This window comes from Pantherophis guttatus, chromosome 1 (genome assembly GCF_059756535.1).
Source record: "Pantherophis guttatus breed Tessera chromosome 1, ASM5975653v1, whole genome shotgun sequence".
Classification (NCBI taxonomy): domain Eukaryota; kingdom Metazoa; phylum Chordata; class Lepidosauria; order Squamata; family Colubridae; genus Pantherophis; species Pantherophis guttatus.
The window spans coordinates 349,475,333-349,487,846 of NC_142063.1; the positions used below are offsets into that span (position 1 = coordinate 349,475,333).

Genomic DNA, 12,514 nt, shown 5'->3' on the forward strand with positions numbered 1-12,514 from the left:
GGTGCGCTCTGGGTCCCCCCCCCTCGAAGGTGGCGTGCCTTCTTCTCCCTAGCTGCCCTGGCCCTTTGGAGGTCCAGAAGGCCAGGAAGATAGGCTTTGGGCTGGGAGGGGTCAGTGGTGGTGGAACTGATGGGGAGGATGCTGCTTTGTGCACAACTGACAGGATTGTTTTACTGTTGTTGGTATTGGTTTTATTGTGAGCAGCCTAGGAATATTGTAAGAGAGGCAGCCTTGGAAGGAAGGAGGGGAGGGAGGGAGGAAGGGAGGAAGGAAGGGAGGAAGGAAGGAAGGAAGCAAGCAAGCAAAAAAGAGAAGGGAGGGCTCACCTACTTGTGGCAGAAGTAACCTCTCTCTTACCACCATTATGAGCTGGGAAAAATAATGTGTGTGCAACTGAGGGCCCCTGAGAGCTTTGCCCTGCCCGCTTTCCTTCTTGCTTGGATTGCTGGCAGAATCATTCCCTGGGCAGGTAAAAAGGCTGCTGGGGCAACAGATACCTTCGTATGTGGAAAACAGGAGCAGGATCCACCAGCAGTTTCTGGGAGAAGTTGGCCTTGCGCACCAGAGGGCATCAAGTTGGATAAAAAGTGGCACTGGAGGAGAGCCACCAAGTATCGAATGAACTCAGGGAAACAGTTCTGTGTAGCTTATGCCACGGAATGGCTTTCTAAACAAAAAGCAATCAGTGTGCTCAGGGCAACTATGTGCAAACAGTCTTTTTTTTTTTTAATTTGATTTATATGCCGCCCTTCTCCAGAGGCTCAGGGCAGCTTACAATGCGTTAAGCAATAGCCTTCATACTTTTGTATATTTTATACAAAGTCAGCTTATTGCCCCCACAAACTGGGTCCTCATTTAACCTACCTTAGAAAGGATGGAAGGCTGAGTCAACCTTGAGCCTGGTGAGATTCGAACTTACAGTAATTGCAGACAGCTGGTGTTAATCACAATGCTTTTAGTCTGGTGAGCCACCAGTCCCTTTGAGGGAAGCCGTGCAACCAAGTGGTTGGGAGAGCTTTGGAGGGTTCTCAGCCCCTCCTGCAAATGCAGGGCTAGGATGAAAACGAAAAGGGCAAAGACAAATGCCAGCTGGTGGGGTTTCTTCGGAAGTCAGCTGGGGGAGTGGGGCGTGCACGGAGCCGGGCTGCTCGTTTCTCTGGTATCTCGGGCAACCGCGTTTCTCCTTGCCTGCAGACTCTGGGCCAGGCTCCGGGGCGTCCCCGACTCCCCTCCTCGGATCATCGGGCAGAAGGCCCAGCAACCCCCTGGCAGGTGCTCGGCTCACAAGCAAAGAAGGCAAGGCACAACCTGCTGCGCGCCGGGTGTTTGGCTGTGCAGTGGCGGCTTTTCCCTCTGGCAAAAACGAAAGGCCTTTTTCTGCCCTACAAACGCAACGCTCCTTAAGCCCTGCGGGCAACACTCTTCTACTCAGGCGAGCGTTCACAAGGGCAAGTTTTCAGCTTCCAGGAAATCCCCCGGGCTCGAGGTGCCCAACCGCAGGGGGGCTGCCATCCCTCCTTGGCAGCGGGGCTCGGAAAGGCACGCAACCCGCCGCCGAATGAGAACTCTCCGCGCTCGCCAAGGCCGCGGAGCGGAGTTTGGCGGTTCCCGACCGCGGCGGCGGAGGGAAACATTCCCCGGCCTCCGGGGTCCCGTGTCGGCGCTCGCCCTGCAGCGGGAGGATCCGCAGCCTCGGAGAGCTACGTGCCCAGGCGGCGTCGAAGCGCCTGCGCGCTCCGCCCGTCGCTCCGCCCGTCTGGGACGGCCTCCGATCCGTCGCCGCCCGCCCACCGCCCCGCGCGCCCACCTCCCCGCCGGGCGCCTCTGGCCGGCGAGAGAGAAGGGCGCGGCGGGCAGAGCGCAGCTGGACCTCGCGCGTCTCGGCTCCCGGACCAGGTAGGCCGCGCCGGCGGGCGAAGCACCATACCCGAGAAGGGCAGCAGCCCCGCCCCTCCACGTGCAGCAGCCGCCGCGGCGCTCGGGCCGGCCGTTCGGCGCGATGTCGCCCTCGGAGCCTCTGCGGAGCGGGCCGGGCAACAGCCGGCCCCCCGAGGCCTTCCCGCGCTGTCCGGGTAGGCCGCCCCGCCCCAGCCAGCCGCTGGCCCGCGAGCGTCGGGAGGAGTCCGGCCGCCGCCCTGCCCGAGCGGTGCCCATCCCTCCCTCGGCCGCTCCCGCCCGGTTCCGCCTTGGCCGGTGGACTGCTGGCGTGGCCGCGGCCCCGCCGCCCAGGGGACTCGTGGCGAGCCTTCCCGCCCGGCGCCTCCTTCTCCTGCCGCGCCTGGCAGGGCTACTCCTCCCGCTCGGCCTGCAGCGGGGTCCGCCCGGGGCAAGCGCGACCCCCGAGAGGCGGGCCTCTGCGCCGAGAGCCTTGCCGGTGGCCGCAGCGCGGAGGAGGGCCTGGCAACTGTGGGGCGGCCCCGTCAGCCCTCCGGGTCATCCGGGAGAGCGAGCCAGAAGGGCCGGGCCGCTCCCTCGCTTGCTCTCCCCGACCGAGGAAGGCGGCGGCAGCGGCCGCGGCCTCTCTTGCCCTGCCTGCCTTTTCTCGCAAAGGCAGCGCTGGAGGGTACCCAGTTTGGGCGCGGGCGCTTGGCCGGCTGCCCTCCTGAGGGTTTGGCCGTTTCGCCGCTTTGGGGCAGCCGGGGATGGGGCAGAAGCCGGGCCCTGCCGGACCGAAGTTCCGGCCCATCTTCGCCAGCGGGTCTCTCTCCCGGCGGCCCGGCAACTGCCCCAGGAAAGCTCCCGGAGTCTCCTGGCGGAGGGCTGACGGCAAGACTCCTAGGCTTCGGACTGCTGCCGGGGGAGCGCCAGGTGGAAGCGCTCGGTGCTCTGTCTGGTCTCGAGGGGCAAAGCAGGCGGTGGATGTGGGCGGTGGGCTCGAGAGAGAAGGTCGGAAAGTGTTCCTGGAGAAGGGAAGGGCGCCTGTGAAACCCTGCGGAGGAAGAGTCATCGGGGCTCCCCTTGGCTAGCGACTGTGGTCTCACCAGGAAGTTCGGCAGAGGCTATTAGAATGACCCCGGCTGAACTCTTTGGGGGGTGCCTCTAAGGTTAAGCTGAATTTCGCCCTGAATGTTAGAAAGAGGTTGACTACATAGGAACAGCACTTGCCCGACCTCCCCGTGGGTTGAGCTTCATGGCTGACTGAATGTTTGGGTGGGGGCATTCTGTGAACGTCTAGTAAGAAAGATTCAGGCCACCACATGCCCCCCCCTCCCTATTTTGGGTGGCAATGCAAAAGAGGCCTTTGCCACCTCCTGGGGTGTGTGTCTAACTTCCCAGTCTAGCTCAAGTGCTTGGGGTTCCCTGGTGGTCTCCCATAGTAGGGTCAGCCTGGGGGTTGTTGTTGGTATTTTGCTTGCAAGTACTTGTCCTGTTTTCTGAGCACCAGTTGAGTAGTTCAGGTGGAGGGAAGGGAGTCAGGGAGGGTCATGGAGGGGAGGAAGTCCAGTCAGCTTTCTCCCAAGATGAGCTGAGTAGTGTTGTCTTCTGCCGGGAGCCCCACCCTGTTGGATTCAGGCAGCCATGAATGTGATCTCTGGCTGAAAGGACCAATGGCGGCTTTGGTGGGGCTCCTGGCCCTCCGGGGTGAGGTGATTGGGGAGAATGGTGCCCTGTCCCTATGAGGTAACTTTGGACGTGTGGGGTGAGAATGTGGGGTGAGCAAAAGACTGCCCCCCTCTGGTAGACCTTGCCTGGAATTTGACCCTGCCCAGGGTTTTGGGGTGGGGCAGGGGGGAGGAGCTGGGGTTGCTGGGTGTGGTTGTTGCCGCCTGTGTGCTCAGGCAGGTTCAGCATTCCAGTCGACCACCCCAGAGCTGGGACCCTCTGACTTTAGTAAAGGCAGCCACCAAGTGAGAGGGGAGGCGGCTTTCCTGAACCCTTGGCCCTAGGAAGGCCCCCTGCCTTTCTTTGCTGGTCCTTCCGATCCCCTCCCCATCTGCTCTGTGCTCTGGCTCAGCCTGGCAGTGAGCGTGGCACGCTTGCTCCTTGGTCGGTGTAGCAGCACCTGGTGTGAGGGCTGTGCCCCAAAAGGGAGGTTGCAAGGATCTCTGACAGCCTCTCTTCTTTTGCCCACAGCCTGCCCCCAAGGACTTGTGCACCTGGGCTCTGCTCCCTGCTGCCTGTCAAGTGGCCCCCAGGCCCCTCCCCGTCTAGTTGGAGAGTGGGATTAATGTCAGCCGGCACTCTGGCCTCCCCCCCACACACACCAGGGAGGGAGAAGGCGGCTGCATTCCATGCGTTCCAGGGGCTTGGCTTGCGGGATTTGCTCTGGCAGCAGGAAGGTTTTTGTATGTCACCACTTAGTGCGGCGCCCAGCAGCTGCTTTCTCTGCCCGCGACCAGCCCAGGACTTTGCTATGCCAGGGAGGAGCCCCCGGCCACTGCTCTGCATGAACTGCCAATGCCATGGCGGTGTGTGTGTGCGTGCGTGTGTGCGTGCGTGTGTGTGTGTGTGAGGTCACAAGTGGCTGGTCAGGAGTTTGGCAGATTCTCGATCTAGCTAAGTGTGTGTGTGTGTGGGAAACTTGAGGCCCCTCAGAAAGGAAGAAGCCCACATCCTCCATGCCTGTGCTTAGGCCAGCAGAGGCCGTCCCTGGTTGGCACTTTCATCCAGGCGGTGAGTCATCTTTGTGGGCAGGGCAGGTGATGGGTTGGCAAACCCTTCAGGCTGGTGATATATGCAGTGGGCGGGGCCCTGATGAGTGACAGGGGGTGGGGCATCCAGTCTGTTCTGCCTCTGAAGTGCTTTGGCAGTAGGGGGCAGCACTGGCTCAGAAGTGGACTGCCTTACCCAGAGATGTCAGGAAGCTCTGTGGGTCCCATGGGGGTGGGGTTGGTCCCCATGGCCATCCTGCCCTGAGCCACCAGGCCCCGCCCAGTCTTCCAAGTCAAAAACACAAAGAGGCATCCCTGCAATCCACCCCTGAGTGTGAATGAGAAGGGACCTTAGAGAATCTCCCCTCCCCACAACTGGAATCTCTCTGTCCATCAGAGGATGTCCCTTGTCTGTTGGAAGACTTGCAGGGAAGGAGAACCTCCTTCACACAGTCAGGAGATCCTTCCTGACTTCTGAAAGAGGTCAGACCTTCTTTCCTTCTAGCCTGGTCCTTCCCTCTGGGGCGACATCCACTTCCTCTCCTGCCTGATGCTTTAGATGTTTGCTATCCAGTGTCCCTTCCTGAGCTAAACTTAGCTAGATCCTTTAACCGGTCCTTTGCAAGCCAGGTTTCCAGATCCTCAATTCCGCCTGTCCAGTGGTGAAATCCAAATATTTTTACTACCGGTTCTGTGGGCATGGCAGGGGAAGGATACTGCAAAATCTCCATTCCCACCCCACTCCAGGGGAAGGATACTGCAAAATCTCCCTTCCCATACCACTCTGGGGCCAGCCAGAGGTGGTATTTGCCAGTTTTCCGAACTGCTCAAAATTTCTGCTATTGGCTCTCCAGAACCTGTCAGAACCTGCTGGATTTTACCCCTGCCCCTGCCCTGGTTTGTCTGAACTGGGGTGCCGAGAGCTGAACATGAACTTGAAGTGGAGTCTAACCAGGGCAGACCATAGAGGGACAGTTGCTCTCTGCTCCCAGTAATGCCTCCCATGATCGCATTGGCCATTTTAGCAGCTGCGTCACAGTCCGGGCTCACAAGGGAACCAGGTTCCTTCCCATTGCGCTGCCTTCAGTTGATTATGTATTTGTGGGATTCTCAGTGCCCCCCTACCCCCCTGGGCTTGGGCCTGTGGATCCTGTCTGCAGTGAGGATCGGCTGTCTGCAGAGAATCAGCCTGAGCTACTCAGAAATGAAGGGATCTGCTGGACGCCAACCCTGACAGATGGCGGGCTGAAGGACTGGCCCTCTCTTCCCATGCCATGTGCTGCCTCTTTCCACTGCTCCCCATCGGGAAGTGGAGGAAAGGGGGCTGTTCCTAAGGCATAGCTGGATCCCCGGGGCTACCACCTGACGTGCCTTATGTGGCTCAGAGGGTTGGGGCCCGGCCACTGAAGAACCAGGGACAGTGGCTGAAGGGAAGTGGTCAGAAGAGGAGGGCTGCAGTCTGGGTGTTTTCACGGTTGCCCTGCCCAGGTCTTGCGTTCAGGGAGAGACCACACCTTCTCTTCCAGCAGGTATATGTAGTCCTCAACTTATGACTGCAATTGGGATGGGAATTTTGGTGGTTAAGTGAATCAACATGTGACCAGTCTTGATTTTATGACCATTTATTGCCACCTTTAAGCAAAACTAGCTCCCCCCATTGACTTGGCTTGTCATCAAGCCATCTAGGAAGGCTGCAACCCGCAGTTTCCCGCCTGGCTGCGAGCCTCTGCACCCATCGTAAATGCGAGACAATTGCAGAGCATCTGAATCATTATCACAGGCCTGCGGGATTGGTGGTTACTTCAAAGATGGATAATAAATTATTTTTTCTGGGGCTGTTGTACTTTTTGTTTGTCATTAAACAAAACTGTTGTAAATTGAGGACCGCCTGCAATTGTCTTAGATCTTGCTGAAGAAGGCTTGGCCAGCAGGAATGGTAAATGAAGGTGGCAGCGCCAGCTGTTCTGGGAGGGGGCCTGTGTGGAGGTCTTCCAAACTACCAATCATGGCTTTGAGCCGGGAACATTTTCTGGGGTGCAACCAATTGACCAGCCTCTGGTCAGAAAGCATGGATATTCCTATGGCTTGTTCATGGTGTTTGTGTACGTGTGTGTTTTGTGGAGATGGATTTTGCACACTCAGGTTGGTCTTCCTCTGGCTGCAGGCGGGGCTCCTAGGAGCTCTGGCCTGTGACCTTGGCCCTCTGGTTGACTGGGGGCAATTTGCAAAGTGGGACCTAAGCCGGAAGAGAGCCTGGGGGCCGTCTGGGACAGCCTCCTGCATCTCTGGCAGCTGCTCTTTAAAGAACTCCTCCTTAGGCAGCTGAAACCTTTCATGTTCTCCAAGCAAAGTCTGCTTCCTTGCTGAAGGCAAAAAATATTTCTTGTCCTGTTCTCTGAAGTAATTTTGAACCATTCTACTTGCCTTCTATATAGCAGTTCCTTCAGAGATGCCATGGCACCTGTTTCCCCGCAGTCTTCTCTATCCCACGTTTAATATACTCAGAGCCTCCCACCTGTTGTTCAGAGGTTTTCCCTGTACGGAATTGTGCTTGCTTTTTTTGCAGCTGCAACATGATTTTGGCTCACATTCAATTTGTGACCCATCAAGGCAGTTAGATTCGCTGCACTGATCCCTCCCCTCTTCACCTTCTATGCCTTCTATGCTCCTGACTTTGATTTTCCTATGCAAATACAAGACTTTTTTTTTTTTTAATTTGATTTATATGCTGCCCTTCTCCGGATACTCAGGGCGGCTTACAATGCACTAAGCAATAGCCTTCATACTTTTGTATATACCTGCTTAGTAGGGCTTTCGGCCCCCCCAAGCGGTGTTCTTTTTATACAAAGTCATCTTATTGCCCCCACAATCCGGGTCCTCATTTTACCTACCTCGGAAGGATGGAAGGCTGAGTCAACCTTGAGCCTGGTGAGATTTGAACTTGCAGTAATTGCAGGCAGCTGGTGCTACTTAACAGCACTTTACTCTGCTGCGCCACCAAGGCTCTTGTCTTGTTGGATTTGATCAATTGTTCCAGCTCTTCCTTGTTATCCATGGAGATTCTCAGTCATCCAGGTCATGGTTGTCCCAAAGGTGCTTTTTCAAGAGGCAACTGAATCTGGATACTTTCTTCTAAGGAGTTTGCAATTCTGTGTCTTCTGCAAACTTAAGAGCCTTGGTGGCGCAGCGGACTAAAGCACTGTTATTAACATCAGCTGTCTGCAATTACTGCAAGTTCAAATCTCACCAGGCTCAAGACTGACTCAGCCTTCCATCCTTTCTAAGGTAGGTAAAATGAGGACCCAGATTGTGGGGGCAATAAACTGACTTTGTATAAATATACAAAAGTATGAAGGCTATTGCTTAATGCATTGTAAGCCGCCCTGAGTCTCCGGAGAAGGGCGGCATATAATCAACCCCCCCCCCCCAAAAATGTAATAAGTCATATTTCTAAATCTTCCAAGTCATTGAGGGAGATCTACATGCCAACAAACATCATCTACAGCTTCAACAAAGCTCAAGATCAATTTAATAGTAGCACATTTTGCCCTCTTCTGTAGTGGGATCTCCTGCTTTACTGACAGCTTTACTGATGTGAAGGTACAGGTCTCTCTCAGCATCACTCCCTGAAAAAGGAAAGGGGTTTGGGCTGATTATATTTTATTTTATTTTATTTTATTTTATTTTATTTTATTTTATTTTATTTTATTTTATTTTATTTTATTTTATTTTATTTCATTATTTCATTTCATTTCATTATTTCATATTTCATTTCATTTTTTATTTTATTTGCCGCCCATTTCTCTGTGAGGAGACACTGGTGGGCTTACAAAATAAAAATAAAACCGTGTGTGTGTGTGTGTTGCGTAAAATAACAATAATTGCAATAAAAATACAGGTTATAACTAAAAGATGGGCCGGAGGGAGCTGGCTGGGGGGACGTGGGAGCCGCTGTTAGTTGATCAACCCCCCCCCCCAAGACAAGTAGCAGAGCCAGGTCTCCAGTCAGGCAGGTGGGACTCAATCTGACCTGGGTGGGGAGGCAAGATGTTCCCATTTATTTTTATGAATGCACAATGTAGCGTGGCGCAAATACTCAGAAGCTGCCATGTAATGGACAGGTTGCAATGGACTCCATTGAGGAGACCTGTCTGAAGACCAAGATAAGATTGTCTTTCGTTTGGGGTGGGTGGGCTGTGCCAGTCCTCCCAGATCAGTCACAGATCCACAAGCTGATTCACAATCAGCCCACCTCACTTTCCAATAGGGGGTTTTCTCCCTAGAGGCGTCACACTTCCAGATCTCCTGGGATCTCCCCTTCAGGAAGCAAAGCATGCTGCCCCCCCAGATTCCCCCTTTGCTAAGCTCTGCTCCAGCGGTGAAATTTTTTTACTACCGGTTCTGTGGGTGTGGCTTGGTGGGCGTGGTGTGGCTTGGTGGGCGTGGCAGGGGAAGGATACTGCAAAATCCCCATTCCCTCCCCACTCTGGGGCCAGCCAGAGGTGGTATTTGCCGGTTCTCCGAACTACTCAAAATTTCCGCTACTGGTTCTCCAGAACCTGTCAGAACCTGCTGAATTTCACCCCTGCTCTGCTCCCCTTTGACCGGCAGGCAGGGTGGATAAAAAATGATGCTTTAAAAAAAAAAATTAAAAATCAGATTTAAAAAAATTTAAATTGGATTTTTAAAATTTAAATCAATTTTTTTTTTATTTTTATCAAATTTATTTTAATAAAATGCTTTTGGAGTAAAAATCTATCTAAAGATAGTTTTCTATTTAAGATACATTAATAATTAAGTTTATTCAGCATGAAATGGAATTTAATTATGTAGCATGAGGCTGTATATTCTGCAATATTGGGACTGTCGGTGAATCAGCAGCAGGTCGGAGGAGGAGCCGCTGCGGGACAGAGATGACAGTTGCTCTTTAAAAATTATGATTTAAATCAAGTTGATTTAAATCAAGCCTTTTTACTAGTGATTTAAATCGTGATTTAAATCGACTTGATCAAAACCACCCTGCTGGCAGGCCTGCTACTTGCCCTTCCACAGGCTCTGAATTCCTGGGGTGTGTGTCAAGGATGAACCCCCAGCAGACCCTGAGTGACCTTAGTGGGGGCAGACCTGGGGGGGGGGGACGGACACAACGACCCTGAGGTAATCCCAGGACTAAACTGGGGAGGAGAATCAGGGTCTCTGGGAAACCGCAGCCAACCCTGTTGTGGCCAAGAAAACTCCACAGATGGCTGGTGGAGCTCGGCTTCCACTGTCGCTGCCAAAAGGGCGCCCCCCACCTCCACCCCGGTCTTTGTCCCCTGCTGCCTTTGCCTGGGGAGTCTTTTGGTGGTGGCGGGGTGCCTGGCCGGGGCCTCCTGGGCTTCTCCGCGGTGGAGATTTGCTGGGTTTGCATGTGTGTGGGTACCTTTTGTCTCCTGCTGGGAAAAGGCTGCTGGTGCTGAACAAACAAGCCTTGGGTGCCCGGAGGCGGCAGTTGATTGCCAGTCTCCACAGGGGCAACATGGCAGCTTTTGAGTGGGGCTGCTTGCTGGGGGCTTTGGGGAGGAGGCAGACGCTGGTCCCCGGAGTTTTATCAGCTGGAGTGCGGAGGCCTCCCTCATCCTGCCTGGGTGAAGAAAGCTGGTACGTCTGCCGCACGAAGGGTGCCCCTTTTCAGAGCTCCCGTCTGGGCTGCAACCCTCCTGGCTAGGTGCCGGATGAGCCCTGGGCCGCTTCTTCCTGTGGACCCGACTCAGGGAGGCCATCTTGCTCTGCTGTCCCCCACACCCCGTGCTGACCAATGGCTCCTGCCTTCCCCCACCATGAGGAGCCCCTTGCTGCCCTCGGCTGATCTGCCCTTATACAGCCATGGCTCTTCTTGGCACCTTCCCTGGGACTGTGCTGGGTGAGGAAATCCTGTTTCCTCCCGTGGAAAATGCAGCTCAGAGTCCCTTTGGGGATTTCTTGCTCCCCTCCCTGGAAAGGAATGGAGGCTGCCCAGGATGGGGACGGGGGCGGGGGCTCGGAGAAAGCTCCTCCTAACAGCTCAGATTGGTATGCCCCCCAGCGCAGCCGCAGGGATCTTAGGGGTGTTTGGGTCAGCAAATCCCCTTGGGTAGTCTCTTTGCATCCCCCCTCCCACTTGTCTTTGAGATCCTGAGGACTAGAAGTCTTTTCATCCGATTGCTGGAGAGCCAGGCAGCTGAGGATCCTGCCGTGTGGGCTGCAGCTTCTTCTGCTTCTCCCTGGAGTGGGTCGTTGGAGGACTGCTTCCATGGGGAAGGATTGCAGCCAGGCAGAGTCTTTTCCTGCAAAGGCATTTTTTCTCCATAAAAGGAAAGTGTTGGCTGGCCAGGAGGGGAAGGAGGCGGCTCTAGCTTGGCCGGCTGTGCCACATCTGGCATGCCACAGATGACATTGCTGAAGACAGTGGCGGCGGCGGCGGCGGCTTCCGTGCTTGGCCAGGGAGCGGCTGTTTTACAAAATCCTAGGCCGCATGAGTGAGCAGGACTAAGGAGGTTATCTAGTCCAAACCCTGCCCAGTACAGGATGGAACCCACAGACTGTGGCGCTGGCCATCCAGAGAGGAACTTCACCGCAGTTTTAGGCAGACTGTTCCTCTGAGGAGTAGCTAGCATCGGACTGACTCCTCTCTTTTAATTTTATTTTTTTATTGAAATAATCTCTGTGGCTGCCCATCTACAGTACGATTAAAATCAACTGTTGGAAACAAAGATCCCCATCGCCCGAGTGAACTCGCGTTTCCCAGTCATCCAACCCCATCATCATCCAACCCCATCACCAGCAGAGTTCGGCTCACCTCCTGGTGGCCAAAGGTCCCCCAGACGGTGGTCCTACTGCTCTCTGGTCCCCTCTCTGACCCCCGGCCTTCTCATCTGCAGGCCGGACCAGCTGCCTCCTCTAACGCTGCTCCTGGAAGCTCTCCTCTGGACCCAAACCCTTATTAATAATAATAATAATAATAATAATAATAATAATAATAATAATAATAATAATAATAATAATAATAATAATAATAATAATAATAATAATAATAATTTTATTTCTATACCGCCCTTCTCCCGAAGGACTCAGGGCGGTGTACAGCCAATTTAAAAACACAGGACACAACAATGATTAAAAATTAAAATAATTAAATAGATTTGGCCGATTTAAAACCCCAAAAATTAAAATACCCAATTTAAAATTATTATGTTGATAGCCCTGCCTGGCGGAACAACAGGGTCTTCAGTGCGCAGCGAAACACCCGGAGGTCGGAGATCTTACGTATTTCCGGGGGCAGTTCATTCCACAGGGCTGGGGCTCCCACAGAGAAGGCCCTCCCCCTGGGTGTCGCCAGCCGACATAACTTGGCTGATGGCCCCCTCTCTCACCCACCTCTCTGTAGGAACAGACTGGTCGGTGGGAGGCTATTGGTGGCAGAAGACGGTCTCGAAGCTTCCTCGGTTCCCCTTTAAAACATTTATTTATTTATTTATTTATTTATTTATTTATTTATTTATTTATTTATTTATTTATTTATTTATTTATTTATTTATTTGATGTGATTTATATGCCGCCCTATCTCCGTAGGACTCCGGATGGCTCAAAACATGCTGCCCAGAACTGTGTTTGGCACTGGCAGTTTCATCTAACCAGCTTTGAGTAGACCAAAACGGGCACTTTCCACAATTTGGATGCCCCCCCCCTGATCATTTTTGCCTTGCTAGTTGCTGCCTCGCAGGGTCTGCTCCTGTGCAGTGGGTGCTCCCTTGGCCCTTCTCCCAAGGCAAGTTCCCCGGGCATTGCCCCCAAATGAGCTTGTGCCTGATTGGTGCCAACCTGTTTGATTTGCCCCGACCTTGAAGTCTGCGGAGCCATTTTGTCCTCTAAGCTTTTTTCTGCAACTCCCAGACGGCCCTTTG

The 12,514-nt window shown here is 54.0% G+C and overlaps 1 protein-coding gene across 3 annotated transcripts in view; it reads left to right on the top strand.

The window, feature by feature from the left end:
* Positions 1-1,502: 1,502 nt before the first annotated feature.
* MYO1C (myosin IC) overlaps positions 1,503-12,514 on the top strand; it is a 44,318-nt gene continuing 33,306 nt past the window's right edge. For 2 of the 3 annotated variants that reach the window (XR_015733439.1, XM_034424463.3), the window contains exon 1: positions 1,503-1,896. The gene's annotated coding sequence lies outside the window, so the exon portion shown is untranslated. The remainder of the gene's footprint in view (positions 1,897-12,514) is intronic. The other variant, XR_015733440.1, reaches the window with a different exon arrangement.